Source organism: Pelodiscus sinensis, chromosome 1 (genome assembly GCF_049634645.1).
Source record: "Pelodiscus sinensis isolate JC-2024 chromosome 1, ASM4963464v1, whole genome shotgun sequence".
In the NCBI taxonomy this organism is placed as follows: domain Eukaryota; kingdom Metazoa; phylum Chordata; order Testudines; family Trionychidae; genus Pelodiscus; species Pelodiscus sinensis.
In genome coordinates, this window is record NC_134711.1 from 187,567,162 (window position 1) to 187,579,772 (window position 12,611).

Genomic DNA, 12,611 nt, shown 5'->3' on the forward strand with positions numbered 1-12,611 from the left:
ATGTGTGGGATGCAGATCAGAATCAGGCCCTTAATGATGTATCTATATTACAAAGAGTGCAATAGCAATGAACAATATTACAAGATAAAAGCCAGAATGTAAGTGTTAGCTGGTGAGATACTATGGTCTGTGTTATGCAGGTCAGACGATAGAATAGTTATCAGAATTGGCTTTAGGCCTCAGTCTGTGATATCTGTACAGAGTGGGGTAGACACTGTATAAAACACAAAGTTTGCCTAGACATGTCAATCCAAATTCTGCAATGACTTGTGCAATCACCATTGTAGTCAGTTGGGCTGCATGAGTTGTAACAGTGCAGAATACTGTAAGGTCCTTAATTCAACAACTGTGATGGCCCTTGTATATCTATGTCTAGTTATGCTACTATGGCTATTGACATTCAAATGGAAAATTGAATGGCACTTGGTAATGGTCAGCAATAAATTCAACGTGTTTTAAATTCAGCAACACAATGTAGTTAAGAGGGCACAAAACTTAAGAGTCAGGAGATACTAGGTCTAGTCCCCTTGACTCACTGTGTAGCTGCTTTGGGCCAGGCCCTTTTTTCTGTACTTCAGTTTCCCCATCTGTTCAAATAAACATAATATTACTTATTCATCTTTGAAAAGCACATTGAACTCAGTGGATGAAAAGCCCTAAATATGATAACTTTAGGATGAAATTTGAGGATTTTTGTTTAACAAATCTTGATTTTACTGTAAAATTTGATTTAAAATACATTAATCGTGATAGAATTTCTGTGAATATCTGGTTCACTTTTGTCCACTGTTTCAAGTTGCACAGAATTCTTCATTTAGGAATCAATTTTTTTAGTTAACTTCCTTATAGGTTTGTGAGAAAATGTTCTTAAGAGTATGAACAATGATTCAAAATTAGAGTTTTCTACTAATAAAAAACCTATATTTTTAAAGTTTGCTATAGTATGGATTTGTAATTAAAAATTGGCCACTTTTCCAGCAAGCATGGGCATTTGAGACAACACAACACACTTCCATTTAGAAATTGAGTGAAAATAGGCCAATTTTGCAAGCTAGAGTGCCAGTCACCTATAAAATATTCAAAAATATCCATGTTTTCACTGTGGAAACAGTCATTAAGATCTCAAATAAAAGCACTGAAAAATTGCAAAAAAGGAGCATATGAACATTTTCCCCAAAGAAATCCCATGAAACAAAAAGACTGAATATTTTAGACTAAAAGACAAAGCAACTGTAGTTTGAGGAGCTTTTGGAAGGTATAGTTATTCCAGTATACATTATCTGCAATAAATTTGCAGAACAAATGGACAGAAATGTAGTTCGAAGAAATTCAACCTAGTTTATTGCCTATGTTACACAAATACATCTTTCTGTAGAACTGAATCATTTCTTTGGACCTTTTTATCAATATTGACACAGTTGAAATAAAACAAACTGTCATCTGATAAAAAGCTGATAACAGAAGATGCAGTTTACAACTATATTACAACCATATACAGTTCTTTGAAATTATCAGTGAAATCATTTTAACTTTATTTTCTTTTGGGTAAAGAACTTTTAATGGAAGATATTGTACAATTTCTCAGGATTAAGACAATGCACTTAAGACACAAGGTTCTCTTACATAGTTTGTTTTAGTATAAATCTGCTATCCTTTAACTCTGATTATAAACACTCTCCTCAGGATATGCACCTGGTTTTGGCTTGGGATATATTGTTTCACTCCCAAAAAAAAGCTTTATAAAGAGAATACACCACATTTCAACAGCAATATAAATAATGTTGCAGTTTGGGATCTCTTACGCTGCTTTAATTTTTTTCTTTCTTTTTCATCTGAACTGAACCACACCTCTCTAAAAATACTCATTTTGTTAATGGAAACCATATTTTTAAGCATTTTTGTGTGCGCATGACCTGCTGACATGCCTGCACAATCTTTAATGTCAGTTTCAGACGACACGTGTCTTATGAAAGTCTGGGCCCAGCTCTCGTCTGGGCCTGAGAGCTGTCCCACATCTTTATGAGAAAGAGGGACAAAAACTTCTGGTTTTGGCATTTTATATTGGAGTCTGTTTTAAGCTAGGAGAAAAAAAATAGCAACGTAGAGTCTAGACAGAAAAGATTGGGTTGAAATCTGGAAGCTATTCAGTGAGGCTACAGCACATGGCAGCTTGACTGCAGCAAGGGATCGCATTACACTGCCTAATTACACATGAAAAATGTACACATCACTTTTCTTAAATGCTTGGAAAAATAGATGTTCAGATGGCAATTGTGAACTGCAGTAACTGAGCCAGTTGTACATAGTTGGAACATTTTACAAATGGCATTTCAAAAGCCTGCATGCCTTTTTACAATGTGATTTTTTTTTTTAATGTTCATAAAATAAATTCTAAAAAAGGTAGTCTAAATTTAGCAGATGGTTTCATTGTAAAGGAAATATTTAGGGGTAAAAAATGCAACCTGTAAGATGGAAGAGCCTGATTCCTTTTAACTCAATAGCAAACTTAAATAGATATCCACAGGAGAAGGATTGAATCCTAGGCCTCCAATCCAGCACATATTTATTCATGTTCTGAACTGTACTTACATAGCTCCCAAAACACTTCCTCACTCAGTGTTAGCATTTTAGATCTTTAGTGGGACTACACATGTGAATAAAGATAACCATGTGTCTAAATATTTGTAGAATCATGTCCTGAGATTGTACATACTTGTATATGAAATGTTCAGAATATAGGGTTGCCAGATGGTTGAAACAAATATACCGCACAAACCCCACCCACAAAAAACCCACTGGGAACAAATTCTGTTGAAGGGGGAAAAAAAACAGGGGGGAGGGGACGACCAAAGTTGTTGAGCAAAAAAAAGGACTCCAAGGACTTAAGCCAAAAGAATTTTTTTTTTTTCCAAATAAAACAGCATGTCCCCTTTAAGTGCAGGGATAGGAAAAGGGGAGGGGTTGAGCACTAAGACCCAGGGGAAAGCATTGCTTCCCTTAGGTCTTTTGGCTGGCAGCCATTTTGTGCCGGCAGCCTTGGGGAACCAGGTAAGCCTGGGGATGTTGGGGGTGGGGAGGGGAGAAGGCCGGGCACTGAGTGTTTGTAGGGTTGCCAGGTGCCTGGCATTTTCGCCTCCTGGCCAGGGAAAAATTCAGAAAATCCCGGACATTTTAGGTGTCCGGTGTTCTCTGAATTTTTTTTTACCGGACAGAAGCTGAAAATACAGGACGGTCCGAGTGAATACCGGACACCTGGCAACCCTAGCAGAATAGGAGAATCAGAGAAGCATGAAACACACACAGCCACCCACCCGGTGACTTTAATCAATCAGATTTTTTTTCTTAGGCATTTGTCTATTATGAACTCAGTTTCAGTAACACACCAAAATAATGTAGAAATGTTATCATAATATAATGCATCATTTCATTCATTCCGAATGGTTCCTAGTCTCCTCTAGTATAAATAACAAACATGTAAGAAGACTACTTTCAGGGGGGGGGAAAAGGCCATTTTTCAAGATATTTTCACAGATTAACTATTTATAGTCTTCATTAAATAGCAAGACATAAAACACTAGTTTTGCAGGAGAAAATGTTTGAGGTTATATCTTCTTGTTCATATTTCAGTCTTTTCTAGAAGAATCCACTGCAACAGAAAATGAAGATAAAGATCCATTAGGGCCCATTTCTGCAACTTTACAAAAGTAAATCATTTAGTGCAAATTAAGTTCTTGAACAACATGACTTAGGGTTCTGCATAGATTTTGGTTGATACCCATTTTGGGAGAATGGCTTCCTTAATGATGTCTATACAGTATCCTTTTTTCTAAAAACTAGTCTTATTTAAAATGCTTCAGTGAATCTATTTAAAAGTAAGAAAAGCAGGCTGGCAAGGAAATACTCAGCCAACAGATTCTTCAGGCACAAAGGTAGGATTCTTTCTCTTTAAGCTGTGCAAGGAACCCCCATTTAAACTGTTACTCTGAATAAGCACTAAGGAGAAAATAGACCCCTGAAATTACTACAGTAACAATACTCCCAGTTTGACTTTGCTATCTGCGTATCTACCAGTGCTTCATTTCTGGTGCCAATGGATCGTCAGACCTTAGAGTAACTACTGATCCCTGATACACCAAGAGGAAAGATGGGGACCCATTTCGACAATTCAGGAAGACTTGGTGACCCAAGGCAATTCAAAAACAGGGGGAGGAAAGGGGCAGAGCCACCTGGGGAGACACTTGGTGACCCTTTTGAAATGTAATGGCGACCCATATTTGGGTCCCGACCCATAGGTCGGGAAACCCTGCCTTAGAGTTTCATTCCTGTTGTTACTGGAAATGGAATCAGAATGAAATAACGATCCAATCCATCCAGCAGAAAAGTCCTTTTGAAAGGAACATGACCGTTTATGGAATCAGAGGAGGAGATTTTCTACCTTATTTGGACAAACCTTGGCAATTCTGATTACATTTATTGAAGCTGTTTTGTCACTCTGGGGATACTACCATAATACCCTGTGGTGCCTTGTTAATCCTTCTCCTTTTATGGCACTGCTAAGGAAAAGGTGCAAAGCCATATAAATAGATCACTTTTGTTGGAATCCTGAACACTAATAAAATTCCAGGAGTGGACATATCTGTTAACTGTAGTTAAGACAATGCCTACCATTGATCTATAACTAATGTTTAAGTACATATATGAGGCCAAAACTATTATAGACATCACAGGGACAACCTTAATACCTGCTCTGATGTGTATCATACCGGATTTGCTGGGAGGTCATAAGTGTGGGAAGGCAGAGTAACATCCCAGGATGGAGTCTCTCGATGTCACACAGTAGTGAGAGTTAGGTGATAGGCTTTTAGAGGAAACAAGAAATTAGGTCCTTAACTCTACTGTTACATTAAATCACAAACCATTTCCCTCTCATGGAACAGATGAGCACGAGTCTGGGGACTAGTGCTTCCTTGAATTGATAGCCTCCGCACAATTCTCCAGTAAAAGGGATGCATACTGAGCTAAGAATTTGGCCCGATATCAACATTAGAAGGACACTTGTCCTGTACACCATTGTGTCACTGATCTATGAGAGCACTCACTGGTCTGACAACCTCTCACTGCTTACACTCCCAGTCCTCCAAAGACTGAAACTCATAATTGATGAGATTGATAATAGATTACATAATTAATTAGCTATTAAGGATGAATTTTAAATCAGGCTAATAAAACATTTCCTCTTCTGCTCATATTCTTAAATGGGCTAGTGGTAGAGAAGGAGGAATGATCACAGGAAACAAATCACTTCATGTAGTCAATTCTCTGACCACAGTTCTGCTATTTTAACAAATCTTATTAAAATTACAATCCTGTCTTTTATGAAATCTGTTTTACTAAACAAGAACAAAATAAGTTGAGGCAGGAAAAAATGCACTATTTGGAGCAGATCTTTATTGCAACTGATTTAGCAAAACAAGCCACATGGGAATGAAATGGCTTTCTGGAACATTTCTTGTGGTCATTTCTCTCTCCATGTGGAAGAGAAGAGTATTTTAAGTAAGACAGCTGCATTACTTCCTACAATAGTAACTTATACTAAGTAAATTATTTTTACTCAATAGAAAATACAACTACTCTGATGTTACTCTTATTTGTGAATTTCTGGCTCAATATCCAGCTTTTAACATGCTCATTTCAAAATGTGTTCATGCATACAAGTTATATAGTTAGCACAGAAGGGGTAGAGCAAAAATTCAGATCTGAATTTCAGTTTTGATCATTCCACCATTTGAAGTCATTTGCTTCACTGGTTTTGCTTTAGCCTATTACAGAACTAGATGCCAGATGTGCAGTTTCAACAGGGTTCCAGGCTCGGTTTTGACCCCTCCTGAAATACTCGCTGGTTGGATTTTAACTGAAGAGTGAGAGTTCTATGCAAGAACATAGCACAACAAGAGCTACAAGTGTAAAAGCATAGGAGGAACAGATGGTTTTAAGGACTGATAAATGGATATGAAGACGTTTTCCTCTAGATCTCAGTATAAAGTTGATCCAGGCCAATAGTGGGCTATTTTTTTCCTGTAGCCTATCCAGGAACAGTAGGCAATAGCATTTCAGTTTCTAGAGGGTAGTATCCTTATTACTAAAACAATTGCTATAATTAACTCCTGGGTATGTCTACACAGCACACTTATTTCAAAATAAGCTATTTCAGAATTTTCTGAAAATAGCATATTTTGAAATAGCACATGTACACAACAGGAAAGCCTCAAAATTAGTTCAAGGCAGGTTTCCCTAATGTGGGCATACTACCTTGAATTAGAGCCCCTATCTCATAGAACTGAAAGGGACCTTGAGGTTATTGAGTTCAGTCCCCCTACCCTCTCAGAAAAAGCAAGTACTATCCCTGATGGATTTGCCCCAAATGGCCCCCTCAAGGATTGAGCTCACAACCCTGCGGTTAAGCAAGCCAATGCACAAACCACTGAGCTATCCTTCCCCTGCAAGGCACTGGGGAGTAATTATTCTGAATGGGCCTGGGAAGGAGCCACTTCACTATAATGGCAGTGGCACATCCACACCGATGTTATTCTGAAATAGCTATTTCAGAAAAAGTGCTATTCCTCATGGAGTGAGATTTACAGTTTTCAAAATAAGCCATCCACTATTTCGAAATTATCTCAAAATATGGAATTGCTGTGTAGACGCTCACATTGTTATTTCAAACTAACTGTGCTATGTAGATGCACCCTTACTGGCTTCCTTATAACTGGTCCCAAGATCTGATTAAATAAGGGTAATTGACTGAACTTCCTCAAGTTCTTACATGATACCTCCAAGTTGAACCAGTGTGAGGAAGATTTTCCTACTGTTTGCTGCCCATGCTGCTCCTCTTTGGGTTGGTAATGTGGCAATAGATTCAATAAAAGAATCTATAACAAAATAAAAATATCATTTATGGATGAGAGTTTATAAAGTGTATTAATAGTGCAATTATAGTAAAAGGCATCTTGGTGAAGGAAGAGAAAATGATAGCTTATTATAACCATTAATTCCACTTGGAGCAGAAATGTCCCTATGCAGGAATAACTGTGTATATGTAGGGAGATTTTCAACCGTAATGATAAAATACTTTAATGCAGGGGTTCCCAAACTTTGATACTGGTGACCAGTAAATCCATTCATGAGCTTTTGGAGGACCAGTAACATTTATTTGCATATTCTTTAAGCAAATGAATATGCAAATATTCTGGTCTTCCCAAAACCCCCAGTGCCAACTTTAGCCCACAGCAAAGTCAGTCAGGGCCACACAAGTGAGATACAAAACCACAACACCTCCAAACCCCTCAAACCTCACTAATGTGGCCCCAACTGTGCTTGTGGGTGCTGGGACAGAGTTCTGTGGAAGAGTGCTTGCGGATGCTGGGGCAAGGGACAGGGTGTTTGTGGGTGCTGGGACTGGGTACTTGTGCAAGTCTTGGGGGGGGAGGGGACAGGGACCGATACCTGGGGATCCTGTAGCTGCCAAGGCCCAGGAAGTGTGCAGGCTGCTCCCCCGTCCCCCAAACAGCCGCGCGGTACCTGACACGCTGGTCCATTGCACACCTGATGCCTTCCTGCACTGGGGGGAGGGAGAGTCCCAGACCGTGCCAGCCCCAACCACTCGGGCAGTGCTTGCCTTGCTCCTCCATTCCCCACGGCCGCACGCGCCGCCTGAGCAGCTGAAGCCGGCGCAGTCCCGGATCCCCACCCCTCCCCCATGTGCAGGAAGGCAGCAGGGGAACAGAGTCCCCAGCGCGCGATGGACCAGCATTTTAGGTACCACGCCGACTGTTGGGGCAGAGGGGAGAGCAGCCCGCACACTTCCGGGACCTGGCACACAGCTGCAGACCTGCCCCCCAACCCCGCAGGAAGCCTGCACTGCCTCCGTTGACACTGGGAGTTCAGCGCGGTGTTTATCTTAGGGGTTGCTGGCAGCGAGGTGGGCTCTCGCAAAAATTTTTCTGAGGCCTGGTATTTTTTTTTCCTAAGGACCGGTATTGGGCTGCAGACCGCAGTCTGGGAAACGCTGCTTTAATGTATTAATTACTTTCCCCATTGTGAATTACAACATAAATCAGACACTAGTTATTTATTAATTATTTGACAATCTGAAAAATATTTTTACAAGGTCTCTTTCTCTCTCTCTCTCTCCCCCCTTTTCTTCCAGGTCCTTATACCTCACTCAGCATTTCAGAGGGGCCCAGAGCTCCCTGCCCCATGGCCACAGTAGCAGCAGTGGTGTCTGGGAGCTCTGGGCCTCTTTGAAATGCTGCAGGAGTGCCGCTCCTTCACTCCATGCAGTTCTGATGGCTGAAGGGAGGGCTAAGGATTGACTGCCCTTGGCCTTGCTCCTTCCAGCCAAGCCGCTGCCTGACACATTGTCCCTGAGCCCTTGGTGGCTGCTTTTCATCTATAAAGTGAGGTGATTAACAACTGTCAAGTAAAATTACTTCTTCATTCTTTTCCCCGAGGGAAATCTGTACAGGGTGTTTTTTATTTGTTAGCATTTATTGTTTTAGAGTGAAATACTCCCTGCTTGTGTTAAGTGAAAGTGAGACTGAAGACTTGCATGTTCCATTTGGACAAGAAGTTAGCCACCTTTATGTTATGAAGGACCTAAGGGACAGCTATACTATGACAGGCCCATGACATGTCTGTAGCTGGCCTGGGACAGCTGATTTAGGCTCATGGGACTCAGGCTGTGAAGCTATAAAAGTGTGGGATAGATGTTCAGATTGGAGTCAGGCTCTGAGGTCCGTCCCCCCCCGTGAGTGTGGAGGTTCTCGGAGTATGACCCCTGAAAGACCCAGTTTCTGAGACTCGGTGCTATGCAATTTTTTAAAATCAAAGTGTAGACAACAGAGTTCTACACTCTGGGGTTGGCTGCCAAGAACATCCTGTCCCATACATACCCTTACAGTGAGCAATTCCTTTATACCAATGAGCAGAACTGTTAAGAGTAGTCACATTGCCAGTGCTTTGTATGATCTTTCAGTCAACGTGAGCCTAGATAGCTTAGTACTTTCAAGACAAGGACTGAGATCTTGACCATGATGGAATGTTCTATAATGAGCCAGTGCCTTTTCAGATTCTAATACTGGCTTGTGAGCTATTAATTCACAAGGGTTGGCAACTCTTGTGATTTTATTGAAAAGCATATGATATTCGGCAGGGTTATTTTAAGTTTCTCATGGGCTTATAATTACTGGCACCAAACACATTTACACGCATTCAAAGTTGTAAATCATTTCCCATTATTTTCAATGGGACTGAAGCCACGGACTTCCCTCAATCAAAATGGCTATTATTTCCCTGTAGCTAGCTTTTAAAATACTGCGTCCCCTTGCAAAGACATCTGTTATCTACTATCATTTCCAGTGGCATTGAAGCCAGGCTGTCCTCAGATGTCTGCTCCCGATGTCCCTTGACTAGGAATGGACAAGAAATTGTCAAGAGAAAGTTATGGAACAGGATAGAACCTAGGTGTGGGGCTATGACAGGGAAATCTTGGGGTCAGGAGGAGGCTGATGTGGGTGGTGTAAGCTGGCTGCCTTAGTCCAGGGCCCCTGACCTGTGCTCATGCCTGTAAGTAAAGGTCCAGCAGCTCCTTTCAAGCCACAGGGCCTGAGGGCAGGGCTGGCAGCAATGCAAATGCAGTCCTCCAGTCAATAAGGCCCGAGACCCTGGTGCAGGGCAGAGCAGCAAAGCAAACCCAGTCCTACAGCTAGTAAGGCCCAGGACAGCCAAACAAACACAGTTCTCCAGGCACAAGCAGGGAGGGGGAGACTACAACCCAGTATATGTGGTAGCAAGGGGGACATGGGCTCCGGCCCAGGGCCCTAGCAGTGGCAACCCTGGCTGCCACCTGGGTCAGCAGAGATCCAGCCCACAACACACCAACACACTCTAAAATGTTATGTGATCAACCTGACAGTCATCAGTTTCCCCTGAGCTACTGCCTAACTCCCCCTCTGCACCTACCTGGCTCCATGCCAGCTGCTGATTCTTGGGGTCATGGTAGTCTGAACCCATGGGCAGAGTGTAGAAGGTCTCCTCTTCAGAGCAGGGGCCCAGTGATCCAGATCAGCCCTCAGCCTCTGCAAGGCCCTCCTGGCTTGGGAGCTCTGTGCAGGATTCTACTTCCTCCAGCAGCTGAGGCCTTACTGGACTGGGCTTTTATACCACTCACCCTACCCCTTACCTCTGTGGAGTTAAAGGGGCAGAACCCAGTTCGGCCCACCTGTGCTCAGAGAGGGGTTCTTCTGCCTCGTGATCAGTGAGCAGCCACCTCTGCTCACTACAGTGGAGAAAAATGGGCGTGACAGAAAATGAGTGAGAGAGAGAATAATTTAAGGAGAAAACAGGGGCAGGGGAGCAGGGAACTAGTGGTGTGCTTACAAGTTATCAGCCAACTGTTTGAGATGCTGAAGTGAGATGCCACTTACAGCAGATTGTGAAAATATTCCAAATACTGATTGTGCATGCCCTGCTGGATTCCTCAAGCTTGGCTCCACTACTGTGCAGCTCAGCTACAACAGACTTCAATATTTGTGGTGGGGAAGTAGAAATATTCCTAGACCTCATGGGACAATATAACCCAAGTGTAACCAGTGCAGTGATGCATGCCTGAGTCTGCAAACCACCTCCAGCAGGGGGAACAGCAGCAGCCACTACAGCCACAAGGGGTCCTGCAGTCTTGTCACCTATTACCAGATCTGACTAAGTCCACTAGAATAAACCTCATCCCCACTATTTTGGGGTTAAGAAGCTTCCCCCTTAACAGGGCTTTGATGCCTTCAGACTCTGTTTTTTCCTTCTGACCGTTAACCACGTGGGTCAGATTGAGAAAACAAGAAACGCTCTCCCAACCACAAAACCACTCTATATGTTGTAGAGATTCTCATAATAGGATTGCCCCTCACCTTTCTGGTGGGCTTTGTAAAGTTGCTAACAATGCTGTCATTTAAATCATCATTAAACGGCTACGTTGACATCTTACTGAGTTGAACAAGAGAAAGCACACCTTTCAGAGCTGTTGTTTAAGTTCCCCACTATTCGAGCATATATCACAGCATTGCTCATCTGCGAGTCACTTTTCAAAGCTTCTCTTTGCATATATAAGAGAGATTTTAAAAACATGCAAATGATAAACAGAGAATCTGGAAAATCAGTTGTCAGGTTTTTTTTAAAAAGGGCAGTCTGGTAGTTTGCTGACCCAGCCCAATTCAAGTCAGGGTGAGGCCAGGAGGGAAAATCCAGGGGCAACTGAATACAGGTGGAATGAAGCAGAAGATATATGGAGACAGAATACTGATAAGGCAGGGGAATGGATAGAGATAAAATGGCAGCAGCCCTACAAAAACTGATAGGAGCAGGTAAGTAGAATCTAACTGTGAGCAGCCAACAGAGGGGCTCAAGTCTTTGCATGTATGTTTTAAGAGTATGTTTTGAGCTCTAGAGTGATTGCACGTGAAGAAGAACTGGGCAGCATTTCCCTAAAAATTCCAGGAGGCAGCATTTCCCTAAAAAAATTCACTGGTTAGTAGTCTTTTAAAGATCTCATGATTCTCAAACCAATCTCGTGATTTCTGGAATTCTGACTCATCTTTGAATGATTTTGGCAATATTGTCTTCCAAAGTCTTTTAGGACCATTGGTGCTGGCAAAACTCCATTTGTAGACAAGTGGAGTTAAATGCCTGAGCTAGGATTGCAACAGGGAGGCACTCATAAATTACAAAGGAATCAAACTTCACTACTGAAAAGCAGCCCCCTGTGAAATGAGATGCAGCAACTATTTAAGGGCAGAACCCCGTTTGGTTCTGAATGCCTCCCCCCTCCCTCCCAGCTGTTACTGAAGTTAATGAGAGACGAGAACATTCAGCATTTCACAGGAGCTGCTCAGTACCTCACAGATGGAGTTGTAATAGCACACAGCAATGAGAAACAGACAAAGGGAGGCATATCTTATTTAGCTGAAACTGAAGTGAGTTTGTATGTCCATAAAAAGAGGGTGATACAAATTGATATTTAGCTTGGACTCCAAAGCTAAGCCCCTGAAATGTGAAAAAGAATGCCATGGGAGCTTCACTGAACACAATCAATCAGGCCCTCTATTCTCCATCTCATCCATATGATGGCAACTTCTCCAGCAACACAATGTCCCCTATCACAATAGTCAGGTATGATAAGAACAAGATAGTCCATCTACCCCAGTATCCTGTCCTCTGACAGTGTTGAGTGTCAGATGGTTCAGAGAGAATGAACAGAGGACCATTATTGAGAGATCCAACTCCTGTTGTTCAATCCTAGGTACTGACTGAAAAGAGAGAGTTCAGTCAACTGAAATGCCAAAAATAATTTTTCTACAGTATCTAGATGTTGCTAGGATTCCCACTTAGTCTGGACCTTTGTTTAATTTGTGAGTTCTGACCAAACGGCAGTACAAGTTGACATGGCTGCTGAGGTGAACAGTGTCTTTTCCTGTCACCTTTTGTAGCAGTCCAAAGTGAACTAAAATGAATGTCCCCAGAAGAAATATGCAATTTCCCTCCTTCAAGAGCATATAAGAACA

General features: G+C 41.9%; 1 long non-coding RNA gene across 2 annotated transcripts; it reads right to left on the reverse strand.

The window, feature by feature from the left end:
• Nucleotides 1–1,218: 1,218 nt before the first annotated feature.
• LOC112546396 (uncharacterized) lies at nt 1,219–10,182 on the reverse strand. Of its 2 annotated transcripts, none has more exons than XR_012901265.1 (3): nt 10,021–10,182; nt 4,764–4,858; nt 1,219–3,646 (listed from the first exon to the last, which is right to left on the reverse strand). It is a non-coding gene; the product is annotated as an uncharacterized LOC112546396 (long non-coding RNA). The 2 variants fall into 2 exon arrangements; XR_012901263.1 differs by having other exon boundaries at nt 4,743–4,858.
• Between the last annotated feature and the right edge of the window lie 2,429 nt (nt 10,183–12,611).